The following is a 323-nucleotide window of genomic DNA, read 5'->3' as shown; positions in this document are numbered from 1 at the left end:
TTTTTTACGGGAAACGCCCGGCACTATCACGGTGGACTAAGCCAGTGGATACCAGGCACGATATGAGACCATTGGAGTTAAAAACGAGTTTTATCATTTGCATAGGATGCATAGATGCATAGATGCATAGACTTGTATAAGAAATATATACAAGTTTATATACGGCTGCATAGGATGCGTAGATGCATAGATGCATAGACTTGTATAAGAAAATATATACAAGTTTATATACGGCTGCATAGGATGCATAGGATGCATAGATGCATAGACTTGTATAAGAAATATATACAAGTTTATATACGGCTGCATAGGATGCATAGAAT

The sequence above is a fragment of the Eurytemora carolleeae genome, unplaced genomic scaffold (assembly GCF_000591075.1).
Source record: "Eurytemora carolleeae unplaced genomic scaffold, Eaff_2.0 scaffold100, whole genome shotgun sequence".
NCBI classification, from domain to species: domain Eukaryota; kingdom Metazoa; phylum Arthropoda; class Copepoda; order Calanoida; family Temoridae; genus Eurytemora; species Eurytemora carolleeae.
The sequence above is the reverse complement of the archived record's forward strand: the minus strand, read 5'-3'. Positions refer to the sequence as shown.